The 22,316-nt window shown below is 44.7% G+C and overlaps 1 long non-coding RNA gene across 1 annotated transcript; it reads right to left on the bottom strand.

The window, feature by feature from the left end:
* Positions 1–395: 395 nt before the first annotated feature.
* On the bottom strand, positions 396–10,191 carry LOC120503738. Its single transcript, XR_005627829.1, has 3 exons — positions 10,113–10,191; positions 9,884–9,985; positions 396–550 (listed from the first exon to the last, which is right to left on the bottom strand). It is a non-coding gene; the product is annotated as an uncharacterized LOC120503738 (long non-coding RNA).
* Positions 10,192–22,316: the final 12,125 nt, after the last annotated feature.

The raw sequence follows: 22,316 nt of genomic DNA, 5'->3' as shown, positions 1-22,316 counted from the left end.
AGGGAGGAACACCAGAAAAAGTGGGTTAGCTCCTACACCAATAGCTCTGCAAGCCCCCTTGAGGACACGAACATGCTGCCTTCCCCAGGGGATGGAATTGTGTCCAAGCAAGCACACACAGAGTGTCCAAGCCAGCTCTGACCATGCCCATGCTGGTGGCAGAAGTGTCCTTGCAGCCTGGTTGCTCATGGGGCTCCTGGCCACGCCTGTCAGACCTGTCTCCACTGCCTCTCCTGATAGACATGAGTCAGACAAATCTTGATGGGACCCACCCGGCCCTTTTCCCCACCCTGAGCTCTACAAATATACAAAATTTGAGAGCCAGGGTTTGTGAGCAGAAGAGAACAGAAACTCCTTCAGTATAGAAAAAATCAAAATTAGTCAGCATAGAAGTAAATTATTTTTTCAGTTCAGAGTGCTGCTGCAAAGATGGTTTTTCTCCCTGGGTTTCTCCAGCCTGGTTGTGTCTTCCTCCATGGAGACCGGTGCTTTCTGGGGATCAGCCCTCTCTCTTCATCACCTCCAAGGCTGGGCTGTGTGCTACCCCTGTCTGTATCAAGCAAACAAAAAATTCTCTGCCTGTGTCCTTCCTTATACAATTTATAGGAGTATAACAGGGGAACAGACAATTCCCTGTGAAAAGACCATAAATCTCCTGTCATATCTTTGCTGCACCTCAGCACAGATTTAGCCTAATACCTCCTGGTGACTGAGTCTCCTCATCAGTGTAAGCAGTTTCCTGCATTTGCTGCTGCTGTGAAAGCACCTAATTCTCAGATGTTTGTATTTCCCATTACAGCAAACCCAGCTGCTTTCTTTCCCCACTTTGGCACTCAGAGCTGAACCAATCTATTGTCCAAACAGCTGAAGTCAGCATTGCTGTCCCCCTGTTCAAGTGGCAGTCACTTCTTGCCAACTGCTCAGAGCAGCTCAGCACCTCCAGGCTCATTCCCATTTCATGTACAACAGCAGCAACACTGAAAGTCCCAAATCTGTCCTTCAGAACTGTGGAGGTGGCTTGGAAAAGTCAAGATATACTACACTGGGTGTGATTCAAAGATACATTTAAGTTCTTTAAAGTTTCATTTAAAAAGAAATGAAGCATCTGCATTTAAGACCTGAGATTTTAGAAAACAATGAATATTAAAATCACAGGACCTAGCAACACTGTCATTATTAACAGCCATTTTCTGAGAACACCAAATGGCTGGGCAGCCAAAGGCCAGGTTATGAGATCTGTGTAGCAAAGACAACACCCTACTCACACAAACATGTCTTTCATAATTCCTATCTGTGTGCCAGTTGGAAGAATGCTCTTGTAAGGAAGATACCTGGACTGTTCTACAGCCCAGGATCTGATTTCCAGCTCTGCTGTGGCTTTTATCCTTGGGCTCAAAGAACTGATGTTCAAATGCCCTCTGCTTCACTTTCCCTATTTAAAAACTAAGGAAGCCACTGATCTCTCAAAATGACCAGGATTCTAGAACTTTCTTTTCTTTTCTTTTATTCAAGTTTCCAAAGAACTTAGAAAAGTCACATAGACAGAACTGTAAATTACAAAGTACTATTTTTATATGAACTTCATCTTGAACCAAACTTTCCTCTTTGACTCACAGTCCTCAACTGACACTGGCACGTTCTTTCCTTCATGCCTTTAATTGCTTCAACATAAATTAATTAAAATGTAAATTAAATGATAGCTTGCGGGGAGATTGCAATTACCATGATTTCATCTTTCACTGCTACATCCCGTGGTACCAACAGGTCTGTGCAACAGGTATAGCAATTAATAGCAGACAATAAAGATGTCTGCAATCACTTACCTCTCTGCTTCAGGTTATTCAGTAAATGTTGTATTGCACAATTAATATACGAGTATCTATCCCAAATCTCCAGCTCCACCAGACAGAGAAGTGAGAGGATGAGGTCTCCATTCAGCAAGCAAAAAGGAGAAAGATGCTCAAAACATTGGGCAAACCCTTAAGAAGCCATACAAAATGTTTTCCACGTGGTAAACAGAAGATTGTTGAGATAGTTAAATTAAACAGAATATTTAAAGTTTTTGTTTTTAACTGTGCCTTCACCAGGGTCTGCCTGAGAATGGATCAGCCTCTCCTTTGTCCCTGTGTGTTCAGAGCCTTCGAGGTCAGAATGTCTTTAGGCTGAAATTACCAAGTGTTATAAAGAATGTCAGTAATTAACTTGATTACTCCAAATCTGAAGACAGAGATGGGAGAGTCATGTTTGTGCTTGCTTACCTAGAAAAGCAAAACAAATTATTTCTAACAAGGACATGAAGAAAAAATCACCAGGGCATTTCCAATAACACTGAAATAAGTGTAGTCTATCAACTGCCATCATAAAATGCATCAGTTTGTTTGAAAAGGAAAGGTAGTGGAAACTCCAGTTGTTTATTGTCAGAAAAGCCCAGAGCTTATGATCTTCACTGTCTGATAAGCTCTGGGAAGAGATCTGGCAGTGAGCTTTCAGCAGGGCAACAGCCACAGCCAGGGCACTGGAAGTGTGTTAGGGCCACTCAGACCCTGAATATCTCCAAGGATGGAGACACCACCACCTCCCTGAGCAACCTCTTCTGGTTTTCAGTCACAGTTAAGGCTGAACTCATGGAAGCGTAGGAAGAAACAGCTGCCTTGTGCTCAAGACATAGAATCACAGAACAGTTTGGGTTGGAAGAGGTCTTAGAGATCACCTTGTTTCAACCCCTGCCATAGCCAGGGACCCTTTCCAGTAGGCCAGGATGCTCCAAGGCTCATCCAGGTTGTCCTTGAACATTTCCAGGGATGGGACATGACAGCTTCTCTAGGTAACCCATGTCAGGGCCTCACCACACTCTCTGTAATGAATTTCTTCCTGTTTCCATGTGGCAAGAGGGGTCTTGAAATCTTGCCACCCTCTACAGTCATCCTTGCAGCCAGGGAATTGTGGTGAGTTTTCCCAGTGAGATGTGGGCTGTAGGCACAGCTGCAGCTCCAGTGCAGGGCATGCAGGCAGCTCCAGCCACATCTCCAATGGCTCACTCAAAATAAGCCCCCAGTGTCTCTGGGTGCATGTGGAAGATCAGGACTTGTGCCATGGTGCTACCTACATATGCTGCAATTTGTCCAGTTCCTGCAGCCAAACAAGCCTATTTTGGTAGGGCTGCTGAAAACATGGCCCTTAATTACTGCCTTCAGCAGGGAATGGGATTATCCAGCAGATGAGAGAAGCAGCCTTGCTGCTCTCTGGGATGACACATTGGCCAGCTGAACTCCACTCAGCAGTCCTGCTCTGAGTCACAATTTGCGCCCTCTCCAAAAGTAATACTGCTGTTTTTTAAATTTATGGAGGAGTTTATCCCTTGTACTTTTGTAATCAGTTTTTTCTTGGCTCTTTACATGCAATGTTAAGAAGTTAAAAAAAAAAAAAAAAGAAAGACTTGCTGTCATCCTGTGGCATGATCACTGAAAATTCTTACTGCTGCTATGGTATGAAAATGATGTGCCTAGTCCTACAGAGATGGCACAGAAAGCTACAGAGGGCCTCAGACCTGTCTGTGTCACAGACACCCCCATGAGAAGAAGAACCAGACTGAGGAGATACAGCCCATCAGAAAAACCTGCCCAGAGCAAAGGAAGGCAGGAAGAAGGGAGATTATCAACCCTTTTCAGATGGTGAATGTGTTTAGGCATTGCCAGCTCAGAGCAGAACACCTTTCCAGCCTTTTAATGCATTTTGCTTTTGCAGTGCTTTCCCTTCTTCCCTGTTGCTTGCCCTTGGCCACTGAGTGACATTAATGTTAGTTTTTCTTAACTAGAATTCTCCTGCTTGCGTCCCTGCACAAGAGTGGCGCCACACATGCCCTAGAAAAATCAGCAGTTTTTGTTTACACAGGGTTTTTTTTCCATTCTTTAACTTTTTCAAATTGAAGTCTTGAAAGGTTAGACAGTGGAAAAAAGAAGATTTGGAAAAAATATCTGAATATTGTACTTTCCCTGGCAAACACATGGAGGAAAAGTTGAGAGGAGGTGGTGATGAGGGTAAGGAGTGGAAAAGAAAAACTTGACTGAAAAAAAAAAAGGAATTTTTTATTTTGAAAATTGACAAGTGGAGACAAAATCAATAGTTTCACATTTCCTGAAATTTCTCATGAAATTGCTGTTGTGCCAAAAATGAAACTTTCCAGTGAGTCCCCTCCCTTTTGTCACAGTTAAGTATATTTCCATTGGAAAATGTATGTGCATCAAATCCAGGATGAAGAACAAACTAATGCTGGAGTGCCTGTCCAGAGCACAAGGTGGGAGTAGTGGGGAGTGGGGATAGAAAAGATGCTTATTATATTTGCAAATAGCTCCAGTATGGGACAGGCAAATCTGTGCTGGATCATAAGTGAGTGGTAAGTTAGTATGGGACAGGCAAATCTGTGCTGGATCATAAGTTACCCCTCAAAAATCATTAGAAAGATAAATATTCTGAAAAAACAAAAGTAGGATGAAATTCAATTAGGACAAATTTGAACTCTCAGCTACAGGAAGGAACAGGCTTTCCTGCTCATGGGAGATAAGAAGCTACTTTGGTATCAGCTGGGTAGGAAAGGACCTGAAGGTTTAGTGGGTCACACCTTGAGTGCAAATCAATATTGTTCTTGTGAAAAAGTCAGATACTGTACTGTGACATACAAACAGGATTGCAGCTGATAAGACACATGAAGTAATTCAAGTCTGTTTAACATCAGTAAGATTTTTGTTTCAACTTTTGCATTCAGCTGGGAGGCATTTTAAGGTCTTTAATTCGCTTAAGGGAGTTCAGTGGAGACAACAGCTGGGGTGAGCAAGGACCCAAAACCACAACTTGACCTTGGGAAGGTCAGAAGAGGTGGGTATGTTCTTCTGGAGAAGAGAAGAAGAATTCAAAGGATGTGAAGAAAAGAAAAAATACATTTCTCACCATTACAGCTGTGGGTAGGACAAAAATAATGTGCTCAAGTTACAACAGGGGAGATTCACACAAAACCCAGCAGAGCTTTGGGTTGGTGCAGCTGGAGCTGCTGAGCAGAGGCACGTGGGGTCTCTGTCTATGGATATTTAACAAGAGATTGGACAAGTACTTTAAGAAATGGCACAGCCATGGCATCCAAGATGGCATCTTGACAGTGCCCTTCCACCCAGTTTCCTGGGATTTTTTAACAGTTCAGCAAGTAATGATTTTTAAAACAGCTCCCAAAAGACTTGGAGCTTCCTGAAGACGCCCAAATCCTCTCTCTTTCTGCAACCTTTTCCCACTGCCTTGTGTTTCCACTGGCTTCAGTGAAATGAGGATTTGCTGGCTGCAGCTCTTGGACCACATCAATGACTGCTCACAGTCAAACATTTAATTTACCTCCCAGCCATGCTCAGAGTCTTGGGAGTGAACAGCTATTTTTAAAGCCACCAGTCTGCCACACTGGAACATTTGGTCGTCAGTAGATAGTGTGCTCGAAGAAATAATGACTGCCTTTTTATCCAGAGACTATTACAACTTATGTTTAAAGTACACTAAAAAGCATGTTTCTCTGTATTTGTATGGAAGGTATATTTAAGGCAAATGTCCCTCCAATTCTACTCAATAAGCAAAGAGCAAACAGCATTACTCCACTCCTGACATTTTAAAATCTCTGATGTTCTTTTCTTCCTTTAACAATGGGGCCAATTTTCCTCTTCTGGCTGCCAGCCTGCCCTTACTTTTTCTTTTAGCATCTCTTGAAATTACCTTGACCTCACCTTTAAGCACTCCCTTCTCCAGGACACTGAGCTCAGTTGGTGTGGGAGGTGTTGCTGATGGAGGAATGAAAGAGCAGACATCACCATAAGGATGAGAATCTTATCAACACTTGCTCTAATGAGGACCCAGCAAGACCCTGGGGCTATCATTAATGTAGATCCTGGGTGTCTCCTCTGCTATGTCCCTTCCCAGGACTGCAAATCTGTGATGCTTTCTGGCCATATCTCTCCACAGTGGACTGACTGACTGCCCCTGTGTTTGGGAGGGGACAGAGTACAGACCTCATTGAGTCTAAGCCCCTTTCCAGCCATCGTCTTCATGGCACAGCTCAGGCTCTTGGTGTTTTGGTGCTGACCTGACAGAGATTTGATTGCTGCTGCCACACACATCCTCACCAAGGCGAGGGTACCCCCTCTCTCACAGCTGAAAAACAAGCAGTCTTCTCCTCTCACCTAGAGATTTAAATACGCACACAAAAAATAAGTAAGAGCCTCCCTTTGATAAAAAATAGAAAAGTCACCTACCAGCCCAAACCTGTGAGTGTGTCTGTGCCAGGGGAATTGCATTCCCAGTTTGTAGGTACAGGGCCAGAACAGCTCTCCAGCTACATCAGTTTCATTTCAGGCCAGGTCTAACACAAGTTTGCCACTGCCCAGGACACCTGGGTGATGGACTTTGAGACCAGGAGCAACCAGCCATGCTCTACCCATAATTGGTTCAGTAAATCAGTGCATCTTTTCATCAGTAAGCCCTGACAGAGCTAAAAAAACAACAAAACAAACCCTGAAGCTGGTGAAAGACTTCTCCTTTACCATCACTGTGATTGAAAGCCTCTGTTTCTCCCTCTGACAGCAAACACCTCCAATCCAACCCCACCAGCACAGCTCAGTCCTGCTACAGCAAAAGCTTCCCTCTGGGACAAACATCCCCACTGGCTCCTAGCCTGATTTTTGTCTTTGAAAGACAAATCAGATTCAAGTAGGGTGTTACTTGTAAGTGCAATCCCAATTCTTAAATATCTGAACTCATCTCAGGTGTCTTATGTTAAAACAAAATAGGACAATCAACACAGAATAAAATGTCTCATACATAAAACCAGGTAACTGCTATGGGAAAAGCTATTTCTGGGTAATTCCAGACCAGCTCTGAGCATACCAGTGGCCACTGGAAAATGGCACATTTGTGAGGTGTCAGGAGACCCAGCCCATGTCCATGAGACTGAAGAAACTTTGTAGGCCTGGAGGAAAAAGATTCTGCACCCTGTTAACTCACAGCCAGTGCACTTCTGAAGGCACTCTCTTCAAAGTAATTAGCAATTCCCACCTTGTCAAGGCTCAGACAAGTCAGGTATTCAATTATTTTAACATCCTGGCCCTTCTGAATTACAGCCTAGGGACATTGTCTATGGGCAGCTCCTACAGCTGGTTCACCTTCCAGCTGGTTCAAAGGAGAAAGGAGAGCTGGAAAAGCAGCACAACCACTTTGCTTCAGCTGGTTCTGTAGCTGTGGTGTGCCAGCAGTGGGATCAGGTCTAACTGCCTCCTTTCTAGTGGGAAATCCCTGCAGCTGTGGCTGCCACTGATTTGGGGCAACCCTTGGAGCCAAGTCAGCTGCAGAGGGTCTGTGTCTGTGCTCCTGTGAGGTGTGTGCCAGCAGCCAGCACAGCCATGAAACTACAGATGATGATGGGAGAGGAGAGAGGACAGAGCCAGAGATCCAGACAGGACTTTCGCAGCTGCACAGTCACTTTGCCATGCCCTTGGCTGTCACAAGGTGCTCGAGGTGCAAAATAAACACTGCTCAGCATGCACAGGGGCAATAGTGCCACAGACAGGAAGAAGGCAGAGAACCTTGAGAGACTGGCAGATTCCCAGAGGATGTGTGGTGTGGGGTAATGTTGCACCGTGGGTGACAGCAGAGACATGTTTTGAGGAGATTTGAGCAATGAGACTTCTGTAGGTTGATGAATCATCTCTCCTTCCAGTAGACAGAGGCAACACCCCACTCCTGAGAGCTCAAATTAGGGCTGTGAAAATAGCTGAGGGTTTTTGGCTTTAATCCCAAATCAAAATATTTTAAGAAATCAGAACAACCCAAAAAAACCTGTTATTCTTTTGGGCTAAGTAGGCTGGGTTGAGCCACCCATCCCTCTCCTTCTGTATGGTGATACTGCAGAAATATTTGTGTATAGAAGCACTTATTTTGGTTCGCTTGAAGAAAAAGGAAAAAAAAAAAAAGAAATAAAGAAAAGAAAGGGCTGTCTTCCTCCTTGCTACAAATAACTTCAGGAGACTTCTCTCCCTGAGCTCTTCACAGCAAGTGGTTGGTGTCCTGGAGCTCTTGGCCCTATCAAGATGTTACCACAGTGTAAATCAGTGTCAGGAGCACTCAAGGCAGGCCTAAACTCACAAGTATACAGAAGGTAATGGCAACCTTGCAGGGCATCCAGAGAGGGGGAGAAATAGAGACGGAGCCCATGCCTTAAAGGAGGCCCTTGCTCACTCATCCAAAGACCAGGAGCCATCACGAGGTGATTATACAGGAGCACTGCTGTGAAGAAGTCAGAATTGAAGCACCTGAGGAGGACAGATTGTCAGTACTGGGCAGGAAAGCAAAATTCTGCTTTACAACAAACATCCTATATAAAAATCTCAAAAATAGACCAGATTTCAATCAAAAATTTGAGTCAAATTCTCAAGAAAATAATTTTAGGGCATCTGTTTTGATATAAAAGCCAAATTTGAGAACGAAGCCTTTCTGACCTCTTCTCTATTCTCAGCAATTTCATTCAAATAATATCAGTATGATTATCAAGATATAGTCATTAAAAAAAAACTCTTCCTGCAAAAAAAATATTTTTTTTCTGGTGGAAAATAATCTATTAGTACTTCCAACTTGGTCTAGAGCTAGGAGTTATTTGGTGTTCTCTGTGATGAACTGGGAACCCATGACAAATGCATGCGTATGACCAAGTCCACAGGAAAATATTACTAGGAAAGGGGAAAACCAGTTACAATTTTTATTTGTTTTATCATGAGTTCTAGTTATTTTTATGGAGTAATAGAATGCTGGCAACGTGATTTTTTTTTTACATTATTAAAGCAAAATTCAGAAAACAGTTCTTAACTGTTATTTATTAAAACTTGTTTAAAGCTTCTCTTTTAAAATGTAAATGAGTTTTCAAATTGAGGTCTCTCAAAGAGGCAAAAAGCTCTTTAAAAGCTATTTACATTGTTTTCAGAGAATTGTGATTTCTACCTTGTCAGCAGGCCCTTATGCTCTCAGGCAAGGCTTGCTCCAGTTGGAGCTTTGCAGTTCTGTCACTTCAAGACTGAAAAAGAGCAGTTTCTTCCCTTCTCACCATTCTAGTTGTGGCAATAGATAGTTAAAACTAAGGGAACAAAATAATTTTTTCTTCTAAAACCCATAATACTCTGGTGCAGGAGAATGGTGTGAGGAGCACAAACAGCTTCATGCCTCCCCCTAAAGCAGTGTCCCTCTGCTTTGGTTAAATGTTTTGACCCCTCCAGGCCCTTTTGAACTGCATATCCATCACCTCCTCTTCTCCCAAGCATTGTTTCTCCCCTTAGATACTTTGAATGGTCCATGCACCTCCTCCCTGGGCACCAAAATTCCTTCCTGGCCCATAATTTCCTCACCTGGAAGCCACATCCACACTCTGCCTGACCTGGCCTCCTTGGTGTTGCTGTGTTTGGATCTGCCCGTGGATGCCACAACCATCTGTCCCTCTTTTTGGTCCTTGGGGACCACTTTGGGGAGGGCACATCCCACCTGGGGCCATCTCAGCTCCTGGCTCCTCTCCCCTCACAGACAGCCTGGCTCTGGCTCCTCCCTAACACAAGGAACACATTGGGAATGCCTTTCTGTCAGGAGGCTGCCATACACAGCATCAATACAGTCTGAGTTACAGATAATTTTGAATTGGAGGAGAAAGGAAAAATATTTAGCAAAATTATGTAACTGAAGTCCAAAAATAGCCTATTGCCATCTGGTTGAGCTATTTTGACAACCAAAAAACCCCTTAAGTCTTTATAGAGCTAGATATACTGTTTGCAAACTCAGCCAGATTTTTAACAAAATCTCAAATTTCACATGCTTGATTTACCTCTGGAGTTTTTTGAACCAGCTTTGCCTGTGAACGAGCCATGCCCAGTCATACATCTCCATTCCAAGTCTTCCATTAATATTTAAATGCTTTGTCATATTTCTGTAAAAGTAAGTACACGATGTCAGGAGACTGCAGGAAAAAAACCAAAACTTTAAATAGAGTAAAATATAAAATAATAAAAATAATAAAATGCAACCCTCTCAAACACTGTGGATTAATCCCCAACCTGCTGCCCTGCCTCCATTGGCCATCAGAAAACAGCTATTTTAGCAGCCCAAGCTGTAATGGAAACATCCTTCTCAAGCTGTTCCATTTGCTAAAGCAACTGGGAATTGCAGAGAGCCTGAAACAGTGCCCAGACATGACCTTCCCTATTAAACAGAGGACAACTTCGTGCCATCTGCACCCAGCTGAAATGTCAGCAGGGAAGGGAGTGTTGCCCTTAAACTCCCCCGGGCCGGGGATGGAGCGGTGTGACAGCGTGCCAGGAGCTGTGGCCACCCAGCCTGTCCCAGGTCAGCCACACAGCAGCACTGCTTAGGTCTGCTATTCCAGGGACTGCTGACCTTCCCAGCAAAGCCCAGGAAACTGTACAACTACAACTGCAGTTGAATCTCAAAAGTTGTGCCTCAGTGACAGCAACTTGTGTGGAAACCTTTAGAATTCGACATTACTTATGTATTCTCCAGTACATGAAAGAAAATAAAAATTGCTTTCCCTGTCATCTTGCCTGAACCTGGCCCCTGCAGCAGGGATGAGGGGCAGCAGCCTGCCTGCTCAGCTCTCAGACTTGCCCCCACAGCCCTGAGATAATGATTTCCCCAACCCGTACAGCAGGGAAAGACTCTTTCCCTTCAGCAGTTTTATGTGCATTGCCTTTCAGTCTCATTGCATGAGGTTAATTATCCCTGAGTTGCCTCCCCTGCATCACAAATCTATTGTCTGCCCTGGTGCTTTGCAGTCCTGAGCCCTTCTCACGCTTGCCTTCTCTAGGGACATGGGGTGGTCTCAGCACACACCTCTGTCACCTCTGGAGACATCATCCACCTCCACTGATGCTCACAGGTGCCCAAACCTGGCCTGAGGCAAAGCCTGTGACCCACCTATTTGACTCCAGGAGCCTGGCTGAAGTGGCAAGGTCAAGATGACAATTCCAGCTGACAAGAAGTTTTAAAAAAGAACAAGGTTTTATACTGGTGTTTCTGACAACAAGCACTAACTGCATTTTTTGTTTCAAACTGAATTTTTTCTTGAAAAGAGAAAGCCAAGAGGTGAAGAACGACACGGTCACACAGAAGTCCCCTCCCTCCATCTGTCTCCACATCATGCAGCCTTCACAGTACATCACCCTAAAGGCAGAAAAGAGGAGAAATTGAGTTACTCAATAAAATGTTAAAATTAAACAACCAAAGCACAAAATGTGCTCATGGAACACCATCTTCCCAGCAAATGCTCCACTGGTGGGGATTATTAAAATTTTTGATGAAGTTTCTCCTTTGGTTCAGGACAAAATCTTCTGTCAAAGCCAGACAACTTGGTTACTCTCAGAGCTTTCTAGTCCCCTCTGCTTTTAAAGGGCTGGGATTTGTTTCAGAAGGGCTTCCCTCTGGTTTCAGTCCAGAAGGAGTGCACATCAGCCCCATGCTCTGTCAGCACTGTGTACAGCCCTGTGAGGCACCATCACCTCCTGTGTGTGTAATTAAGACAAAGGAGCAGCAGTTAACAGGGCAGAGGTTAATGGCAATTCCATTCACAGCACACCATGGGCAGCGTGGTGAGAAATGCAGTCACACACTCATCCATCACCTCCAGCCTGCTCCCAGGGAAGGTGGCTGTGCAGAGGGATCCTGCCTTCCCTCAGCTGCTTCAGGATGGGTGCTGAGCAGGGCACCACAGCCAGATTAGGGCTGAGCAGAGGGGATCCCTCTCTCATAACCAACTGTACAAGGAACCCTGCTCCTACTTTCTAGACCACGGTTTGGTGACTAACAGTAGGCAGGATGATCTCAGGCCATGCACAAGGCTCAGTGTCCTACCTCTCCCTCTATTTCCCAGCAGGCAGGACAGATCAGGAAACACAATATTTAGCTTGCAAGCTGTCAAATTTTACTCTACAAGCTGCTCAGAAAGGACAGGTCTCCAGGACTGTTGTTCTAATGTAGTTACCAAGGTGATTTCCAGAGAACAATCAACTCAGGAAGGCAGCAGCCACCACCTCCAACCTGCAAACTCACAAAAAGCATTTCTGGAGAGGGGCTCTTTGTACAGCCTTTGTGATGGGGAAGAGGGCTTACACCAGTGGTAGGACCTATCAGTGATGGGGGGGTGGTTTCACTTATGCTTCCTAAAGTAATGATATTTCTGTACAGATTTGTGTGCTTAGCCTGGAGGCATTACAGTGGCAGCTGAGCTGTCCTGGGACATCCCCAGATGTGGGATGTTTGTCAGGTTGCACTATTGCTTGTGGAGAGGTTGCAAAAGAAGTCAAGCTTGAAGTAGGTTTCACATAGTAGGATCAAAGGGTATTTGAGGAGAAATTGGAAGAGCAGGGGTGCAGACATTTCATTTTTCCAGTGAAAAATTCCAGCACATTGGACATGTGCTGAATCCAGAGATGCATCAGGTCTCTGCATTCCCCTGCTTACAGATACTGAGTATTTAATTTTACTTTGCAGCACCTGATGAGTGTTTCATGAAACACTGATGAATTCACAACACTTTGTTAAGAGGTAACTGGAAGTATTGGTATTTCTTGACCATCAGTCAAACTATGGCTGCAGCTGCCCTGTGAGGCAACAGTAGCAAGACAATCAACTTGTGAAGCCAATTCAGAGGCGTGAATCAAAGATTTTTCATGCAAGAAGGCATCCTATGACATCCTTCAGGATGTCTAGAGACTGGAAACAAGGTAGGGGTAAGACCAACCCCAGGCAAATCTACTTTGAGCTGTCCCAGACTGTACCTGCAGCTTTGGCTGAGCAGAGACAAATTGTGCAATGTGAACGACACATCAGAGCTATTGCCCACTTGTGGCAAGTAAAGTTTGGAAAGAGAAAACAGCCTTCCTGGAAGCTGTGGTCTTATAGGTAAAGAAACCTGTGGACTGAAAAAAAAAATTTTGAAGGTCTTCTTGGAGCTGACACTGCCTACATGTCAATGAGAACAGACTTAGCTAACTTCTTGTGTGTGGTAGGAAAAGAGACAGCTTGGCTGCTGTTAGGAGCCTGCAGTGAAGTTTCCCAACTGATCAGCAGGTTTTAAGGAAAAGGGTTTCTAGACAGGAAAAAGAACCTCTTTAAAAGACTACTATTGCAGTTTCCTGCTGCTGGCCCTGGCCTGCCATGTGCAGGCTGCTGCCCTGCACTCTGCCCAGTGACCCTGGCACAGGCATGGCCCCACAGCAGGCAGGGACATTACACAGGGCTCGTGCAATTGTGCAACTGGACCTCACCCACAGGCTGGCCAGGAGCCTGGGCTGGGAGCCTCTTCCATTTCCTTCACACAGTGGAACAGGAGGCCTGCTCCCAAGCCCTGGGCACAGCCCATTTCACTGCAGCACAGCCTCTCCCTGATCCTGTCAGGAGACTGTGGGGCAGATGCTCCCTGCCTGCCACCTCCTGGGAAAGCCTTGGGAAGCCTGTCCATGGTCTACTTCAGAAAAACCCTCTACACCCACAAATTGCATGAGAAGTGGTCAGGGCCTGTAGAAACAATGCCTACAAGGAAGAACCAGAGTCTTCGCTGTAGGCTGGTGATCACTGAGGAGTTTGTCTCAGGCTCACAAAGAGAGTATTTCCTTTGTGCCAAACATCCAGAAGCCTGGGAAAGTCCCAATTTTGATACCCACCCTAAAGAATAGGGTCACATTGGAGATAGCTTGATACGGAGAGCTGCAGCAAGGCTGGTGGATAGAGCTGTAGCAGAGAGCCTTGGTCGCCTCTGGGAGGGTACACATTCAGGAAATACAGGCAGGGAAGCAAGCTGGACTCATGCCCTGTTCTGATTCTTTGTGTATGAGAAGCTGGAAATATTTTGTTTTCTGCTTTTCATACTTAAAAAAAAAAAAAGAATCCAACATCAAGTTGTGTTTTGGCAGAGGTCTCCTCAGAAGATCTAGAGAAGTAGAGTGGGAGGTTTTGCAGCTTCTAGTGAAATAGGCAGAGGAGGAGGTGTTGAACTGCAAAGATTTTTTTTTCTTCCAACTGTTGGTTGGGAGTGGAGTTAGATAAATGTTAGCTAAATACAGATTGCTTAAAACATTTTGTAGGAAAAGCAATTCAAGTTGAAATTCATCAGCTTTTACTTGCACTGTCATAATAGTATTAATTCTCCAGTGAATAAAAAACAAACAGGGCAGACAAGACCTGAACCGCTAACGTAAAAACAAGAAACAAAACAATTTTTGTACCATCTTCACACAAAGATGACTGAATGCCCATTTCTCCTTAACTTCACACATTCTTTGCTACTTCTCTTACCATGAGCATAGGAGAAAGGAACACATGGGACTTAAACTTCAACCCACTGCAGTACAAGACACCTCACCCCCCTCTCAGTGTACTCACAGTGCACAGGACCAGAGGGATTTCTGACCTGACAGTGGCAGAGGTTTAGGAAGTACAAGTATACAGGCTGGGCAAAACTGATTTCTCAGGCCTAGAAATGCAGATGAGGATTGGGGGCTCTAGGTGGAGGACAAGGCTGACAACTCAGCCTGTCAGAAGGTATCTCTTAGATGGAGAAAAAAGCATTTTGATGGCTATCTATGATCCTTGAACCAGTTAGTGGTCCCCTACTGACTGATCCTAAACAGAATTCAGTATGATGAAGAGCAAGCCTGGAGGAACAGACTGATTGCAGATTGGTTTCCACTATAAACCTTCAGGAACACCAACTGGAAATCCAGCTTGAGTCACCAGCAAGGTGGAGAGAGCAGTGACCTCCTCAACATCAGGGAGCACAGCCAAGAACAGGTTGCAAGCCAGGAACTGAGGAGCAAGGAAGTGACAAACCTCTGAGACACCCCGGCTGGAGGAAGAGGGGACACTGCCCTGCCTCCGAGTGGCACCAAGACACAAAGACCGGGAATAGGTGCAAGACCCTTGACATGGACTATGTTGTTGGAATCATCCATCAGTACCCATAAACAAGAAAATGGTTGAGTCACCAGCAAGGTGGAAAGAGCAGTGACCTCCTCAGCATCAGGGAGCACAGCCAAGAACAGGTTGCAAGCCAGGAACTGAGGAGCAAGGAAGTGACAAACCTCTGAGACACCCCGGCTGGAGGAAGAGGGGACACTGCCCTGCCTCCGAGTGGCACCAAGACACAAAGACCGGGAATAGGTGCAAGACCCTTGACATGGACTATGTTGTTGGAATCATCCATCAGCACCCATAAACAAGAAGAGTGCAGACAGAAAATGAACACAAGTGCTGTCATGTCATCAAAGACTCTGTTACGGCGAGGTTCCAACACCAAACCTTCCACAGACAAGGTGGCTGCATGAGCCAGGACAGATAGCAATGAACTGAGCAACATCAATGGGCATCAGCAACAGGGAACTGTTTCATACATTAGAAATAAAGACAGGAACTTTGCCAGTGAATCACTGGCAACTTCTCACTTTTCTCCCCTAGAAAAATTAAAAGTGAAATATATATTACCAGAAAAATTTTCTCATCATTACAAAGAGCTTGCATAAGTGCACAAGGCAGCTCTGGACATATAGCCAGGAACCCAAACGCTTCTCCTACCCTCCAAGTAATTGTGCAAAAAGCCAATAAATGAAACTTCTAAGATGCACAAGAAAACCTGAATTCCAGCCCTCAGACAACTTATCCTCGTGGGACACAGTTCTCAATAATGTATGCCAGGCACATGCATGTGAATATTGCAGTTTTGTGATTTCCCAAGGATGGGAGATAAAAAGGCACAAATTATCTCAAAATACCATAGGAGAAGTCCTCATGAAAATAAACAGGCTGCTCTGAATTCCATCATTATTAATAGAGAGAAGAAAAAGACTGATGAAAAGTATGTTCCATATTGAAGCTGCAAAAGATCAGCTAGAGAAAAAGCTAAATGTTATTGACAGCTTTGTCCAGGAACATGAGATGGCAAGCACAAAGGAGTGTGTGATATCCCTCCAAAACCTCAAGCTGCAACCACAGTGACTCAATCACCACTAATATGGAAATACTTTATCTGTGAAGGACAAGAATACTTTAAGTAAACCTTTTAATTAATTATGTTGAATAGATATTACTTGAATCAAAATTCATTTTTATCATCATAAAGGTAGAATTTTATATTAATCATGAGCAAATATCGCCTTAGAGGATTTCAAAGTGCTTGCCAACAAAGTACAAACTTAGAGAGCAACACACCATTATACTCCTGCCGTTTTCTCTCAGCAGCTTTGTAAAGAAGTCTTTGAAACAAAGCTACATCTCCTCAGCTGAACCTGGGAAAGGAATCTATCCCAAGGATGGGGAAATTCAAAATTTCCTCAGCAGGTTTAATCTACAGCAACAATCAGAATGAAAGCATGCTGTTGCCTGTTCCAAGGCAATCCTTCTGTCAAACCAGCACTAAGCAAAGCCCACAACACTGTCAAGAACAGGCTTCCAATGCAACTTGGGTTTTGTCCTCTTCTTTCACTGACTATATTTTCCACATCCTTTAAACAAAAGGAAGAACAGCAGCTATCATGTGACCATTTCATATTGGCTCTCAGAAAGCCTTTGACAGGGCAGACAGAGACCTCACATGGCAGATGTTGTCTGACACCAGAGCAGTCACAGGGAAGGTAGATCCAGCCCAATGTCCTGGCTCCAACAGCAGCCAACAAGAGATGTTTAGGGAAAGAACACAGTATGGAGTATGCATAGAGTGATTTATTTCCAACTCCCCCCAACCAGGATGTCCCACTCTGATTTCCCACCCCAAACACCTATGATTTAAGGTTTCACTGAGCCAGAAAACCACCCTCTCATTTAATTGCCTTCAGTGGATTTTAATTTTCCTTGACTACCTACTCACTTTGTGAGTCCTCGTAAAATTCTGTCATCTACATCCCTTGGCAACACAATTCACAGATCAACTGTGTGGAAAAAAATTAACCTCTTTTACATTTTGAGGCAACCTCCTGTTAATTACACTGGATGGTCTTCAGTTCTCACACTGACAAGAGAAAGGGTATGACCCTCACACATTCAACCCTCCCATTGCCTCCTGTAATTTCATAGACCTCTCCTATATTCCCCATTTCTCTCTTTCAGGCTGAAGATTTGTGATAAGCTAGAAATATTTAGTTCTTAAATCTAGAGGAACCATCCAGACATCTAGAAATGTTCAGTGCTACTACTATGTAAAAAGACCAAAGGCTTCTCCTTCCCTGTGCTGGAACCAATACTCACTCCTTGGAAGGAATTGGTCTTTCTCATGGAAACTGCAGTTCCAGGTTTGGAACAGTGATCTGGGCTTATCTAACAACATTTATGTCTTGAGTGATAAACAGGATGCAACAGCATACCAACAGCCTAGTTTGAAACCAGCCAGCAGCAAACAAAATCTTAAAATCAGAGGGGAAAAAGTCAGTTTGTCCTCAAAGGACCTCCTAGAAACAGGATTTTTGAGAGTTTCTGATGCATTTACTTAGCTCTGCAGCAGTTTTCCTAAATCTGGTAGCTTCATCCACTGCAGATAGCACTTTTGGGCTTTTTTTTCCCACTATCAGTAGTGGAATTCCAGCACTAAGCTGCAGCTCTTTAGCAGTAGAGCACTAAGCAGAGGTCAGAATGTTAGAGCAAAGGTAAATCCAGCCAACAGCAGTGAAATAAATTTACGATGAATGCCTGCTGCTGATGTTCAGAATAAAGTGGTCAGGCACAACAAAAACTGTTCAGATCTTACAGTGCACAGGTCCACGTGCAGCTGTACCAGCAGCAGGGGAGTGAAGAATTATCTTGGGTGTGTCCTATAAAACTTGGGAAAAAGGGTCTCTGAACAAACCCTGCTATAGGCAAACCCCAAGTGAAACCCAGCCTAGTGTCATCCCTGCAATATAAAAGCAAAGACATCAGTGATGTTATACTGGAACGGGTTGAGAAAAGGAAAAGCATTTGTCCATTGTAGGACTGCCTGGTAGGCAGGAGCTCTGCACCCTACATCTGGCAGGTGAGATAAGTGTCAGGATGACCAGGGGGCTGGGCTGGAGCTCAGCAGGAGCATCAGAACAAAACTGATGTCAAGTAAGACAATCCCTTCAGTATCAGCAGGGCTTTTAGATGCTGCCTGAACTTTGTGGGCTGCTAGAGCCTCCTTATTACAGCTTCTGGGTTTTGAGATGCCTCAATCCTGTGTCCAATCTCATGACACTCAGTGTTAATGAATTGTAATAATAAGGGCTAAGAAAAAGCCTAATTTTATCTTCCTGTAAAGTGTTAAATAAAATCCTAAAACACCCACCTTTTTGCCTTTGAATTGGAACATTGGTATTACTTTGACTTGTCTCTTGGTATAGCATTAGGAAAGCAAAGAGAGCCAATTTTTAAAATATTTTCTGTTGCAAACTTTATATAACTTCACAAAATAATATTGCTAGACAACTTAGTGTACTAGTTTACAGATCTGTAAGGTTTTCAGTAGCAGTTCAAAATTATTGTCTCCCAATATTGCCTGACTTTAGAGGAGCCTTGCCAGTTTCTATCAGCCAGGAAATCTGTTCCTTGGGCTCGTTCACAGAACATTCTGAGCATCTTTGGCAAAACATTTGGCTTGAGGAAAAGAAGTAGTCACTCTGAAATGAACTCCAAATTAAGTATATAGGCAACAGTAACAAAATTCTACAGCAAATCCATTTTCACACAAAAACATTTGGCTTGAGGAAAAGAAGTAGTCACTCTGAAATGAACTCCAAAGTAAGTATATGGGCAACAGTAAGCAAAATTCTACAGTAAATCCATTTTCACACGGATGAACCAGCACCAAAACATTCACAACCTGACATTTCAACATCCTCATGCCCCTAACACAAAGCAAAATAAAAAGTCTTGTTTTCTCACCCCACAGTCCTTGGTTCCAGATGCCCTTTCACATCAGAGCTTTCAGCATCTTTATGCACATCCCTCCCCCCCAGCATTTAGCTTCAGTTCTCCCTCTGGCTCCTCCTGCCCTTACAGAGGGTCAGAGAAAAATCACTCTGGTCTCCAGAAGGTCCAAGGAGCATCACACCTCACTCTAACACTATCACAAAGCACAAAATAAAGACATCAGAGATGCCTCTCTGTTGGCTTACTTTACAAATTACTGTGCACAGCTGTGGCAAAAACAGCAGTGCCACCATCCACCATAGTTAAGGAGTTTTGTTGGCTCACATGTTTCAGCTGTAAACCATCAGCTGATCAGGAGTGTTTACTTATCATTAGCACCAGTTAAATAATAACCTTAAGGAGCTCTTAGTGACACACACACACAAAAAAAAAAAAATTGTGAAAGGATTTCACCTGCTCTGTATCACTTCTCACCTTCCAAAAAGAATGTGGCTTTAGTGACTGCTGTTCAGTGGGGCTCCTTGCTGCCACTGCCAGTTACACTCTGGTTTTTTACAGATGTCCCATGCAAAGAGAAGGATGATTTCTTGCTTAGACAAAACAAATGTAAAGCCCCTTGGCAGAGCTGTTTCACAGGTTACCTGCACAGCAGAAGTGCCTGCCAGAACACCCCATCAGCAGCCTGGCTCCATCCCCAAGGTCTGACACCTCCCTCACCCCTCCCTCGGCAGCGGTGGGACTTTGGGCACAGGTTCATTGCCTGCAGCCTCTTCCTGCCTGGTGGAAGGAAAAAAGCCCCATGGAACAGAGTCGAGCTTCCTTTTGTTTGCCTCCCCCAGCATCCCTGAGTCACCAGTGGAGGGTGCGTGGTGCCTGCGGTGACACACAGAGCCCCAGCACCGCCGCCGGAGCCCCATACAAACAAGGCATGATTGTGTGCCTTGCATTACAACGTGATCCTCACCAGAGTAACACAAAGCACGCTCTCCAGCCCACGTTGTTCTCAGGTTACCGAATGCGTGCCAGTCTGTCCGCAGTGCCCCATGGCCATTCCCCACTTCTGCTCAGCACTTCCCACAGGGATGCTGCTGGACCCTCGCTCTGCTGGCCGTGTGTCACTGCTCCCCAGCAGGTGATGCTGGGGCAGCATCAGGACAGGACCACCTCACAGACACCTCTGGGGAGGAGTCAGGTACCCGAGGGTTTGCCACCCACGCAGGGTATAAACACAGCCCCATCATCCTGCATTTACAAAGCTCTTCTGAAAACCTTGAAACAACTCTCAGAAAACCCTGTGTGCCTCACGCTTGCTTTAGATATTATGAAAAATAAGTAAAATGTTTATGCAGTATCTGCTTTTTGCTTTTGATAGCCTGTTTCTCCAACACAGGTAGAAAGAATAAAGGGAGCTCTACAGGGAAGAGATTGCACTGAGGAATATTTCTAAATCACTGATAAGTGAGGGAAATAAAGGGCTTTAGAGCTCGTTGCTCACTTAAAGCAAATAAACAAACAAACAAGATCATTGACTTTATTGGGAGTCCTCTAGGCAAAGCATTTATCTAAAGTACAATATATTTTTATTGTGCCACTGGGAGCTGGATGCAAATATTTATAAATCTTCCTTTGAGGAGGTTAGCACTCAGCTGTTTTAAATAGCTTTGTGTGCTACGAAAATCTTTAAACCAGACTCATTTAAAAGATGCCTGCAAAGAGGCATGGGCCCACATTTGGAAAACACCACATGTCCTCATGGATGAAGCCACCCTCCCCAACAGGAGGCTGAAGCTGAATTACCCTGCAGCAGACCCTCAGTGATGGTGTGTGGATGAGGACTCACTGGGTCTGGACAGGCCCTGAAAGGGAAGAGCAGAGCTGGGCACCAGTGGAATCCCCTGGGACAGGCTGGGACAAGCAGCTCCCCAATCCAGGTGTGCCAGGCAAAAACACAGGGGCACAAGGACACTGCAGCCTCGTGGGGTTAGCTGCTGGCCACTGCTGACAGGAACAGAGTTCACTCATTTAAAACTCATTCAGGTATTTCTGCACTCACCATGCTCTCTTTGGGACTACAAAGCCAGCACACTGCTGGTAACATGCAGCTGTGCTAAGGCAGTGGCAGACCCAGGCTGTAAGTGAGGTAAGGAGTGCAAGAAGGTGTTATCTTATATTGTAATAGCTGATATGTTGGAAGAACTGGAAAAACTCTGGCCCAGAAAAGGTTTGGATACCCTGCAACTTGTCTTTTTTGCAGTTGTGTTAATTTGTCACCAAGGTTGGAGCTTGCAGAGGCTGTAGAGAGCACACCTGTCACCTGCTTGGTGCTGCTTAGCTGCACTGAACTGAACTCAGTGTCACTGGGGCAGTACAGCTCACTGGTCAGGCCAGTAATTAATAGGTGTCTTTTGAAACCATTTTCTTCTGTCCATTGAAGGAAATATTCTCTGACTCTTCCAGTACTAGAATTAGGGGCAGAAATTGAAGCCTGCTTCATAGCAAAGCCCAGCTTCAAAACAAGCAAGAGCAAGTTGTTCTTCAGAGAGCAGATGGCCTTATGGGACCCCTTGCTGATGATGTTTTGCATGCTAAAAGTCTGCATGCATTCAGCAGGAAGCAGGAGAAGTTCCTGGGAAAGGAACCTACAGAACGTTGCTACATGCACACTGCAAACCATGTTTAGCTCAGGAAGCCCTGAGCTGAAAATGGTTGGAGGCTGCAAGAGTATCTGATGTTATCTGTTTTCTTCTTGCTTTTCTCTGCACACCCATTTATGATGCCCTTCAGAGACAGGGTGCTGGCCTGGATGGACCTATGGCCAGAACTGGTATTGCCAGATTTGTGGTCTTTTAAAGCAAGCCACCCTGATCCAAGTCATCTTTACACCAGTATGACAGTGTCTGTACATTGGGACAAAAATAAACTACGTGGGACCCATGAAAAGGAAGAGCTGAACGATGCAGGAATCAAAAACAAGAAGTGAGAAGAGAAGCCAGCTCCCAGGAGCAGCCATGCCACAGAATGCAAAGTTTTCTCTGGATGATGCCCCAGCCCTTACCTTTCTTCCCTGGGCTCTGGTGAGGACAACTGCAGCTGATCAGCTCCTGGACTGGGATGGTCACAGTCCCCTCACCAGCCCAGAAGGAAAGCCATCTGCAGGGACATAAAAATACAGAAAGAAAAGGAGCAATTCCATTTTGGTCCAGGGTCTCACCACTCCCACTCCTCACAGCCAACTCTTTTTCTTTGCACTGGGCATTTTGTACATGTTTGTCTGGGAAAGCCTGTCCTAGGTGAAGGAGCAGAGGGGCACAGGTGTGTGGAGTCCAACCACACAGCTAATCCTCAGCCATAAACATGGGAAAAATAAAGTATCAGGC

Source organism: Passer montanus, unplaced genomic scaffold, assembly GCF_014805655.1.
Source record: "Passer montanus isolate IOZ18808 unplaced genomic scaffold, ASM1480565v1 scaffold27, whole genome shotgun sequence".
Lineage (NCBI taxonomy): Eukaryota > Metazoa > Chordata > Aves > Passeriformes > Passeridae > Passer > Passer montanus.
The sequence above is the reverse complement of the archived record's forward strand: the minus strand, read 5'-3'. Positions and strand labels throughout refer to the sequence as shown.